Source organism: Colobus angolensis, unplaced genomic scaffold (assembly GCF_000951035.1).
Source record: "Colobus angolensis palliatus isolate OR3802 unplaced genomic scaffold, Cang.pa_1.0 Scaffold43, whole genome shotgun sequence".
NCBI lineage: Eukaryota > Metazoa > Chordata > Mammalia > Primates > Cercopithecidae > Colobus > Colobus angolensis.
Window position 1 is genome coordinate 1,681,362 of NW_012117710.1, and position 426 is coordinate 1,681,787.

Consider the following 426-nt stretch of genomic DNA (forward strand, 5'->3'; position numbering starts at 1 on the left):
AGTGGGGAAGGGACGGGGCACAGGGTGCTGTCACCAGGACATCAGCAGGGGGGACGGGGCATAGGGCGCTGTCACCGGGACACAACCTGGGGGGCGGAAGGGGCACAGGGTGCTGTCACTGGGACACCACTGGGAGGTATGGGGCACAGGGCACCATCTCCAGTACGTGGCGACACAGTGCCACAGCAACAATGCAGCGCTGTCAAACAAAGCAACAGGCAGGAACCGCAAAACACCACGGGAGAACAGGAGGCCCGACCACGGCAAAGCCAGGCCACTGTGAGCCGCCAGGTGTCACTGCCAGACTGAGCTGAGCGGGATGCTGCACGGATGGGCTGCAGGCATCTGCAGGACGTGCGGATGGGGTGGGGTGGGCTGGGCAACAGCGCCGGCAGACAGCATAGCCCTGAGAACGTTTGCAGCCAC

The 426-nt window shown here is 64.6% G+C and overlaps 1 protein-coding gene across 1 annotated transcript in view; it reads right to left on the bottom strand.

The window, feature by feature from the left end:
• MICALL2 (MICAL-like 2) overlaps positions 1-426 on the bottom strand; it is a 32,129-nt gene that overhangs the window by 7,676 nt on the left and 24,027 nt on the right. The gene's annotated exons all lie outside the window — the stretch shown is intronic.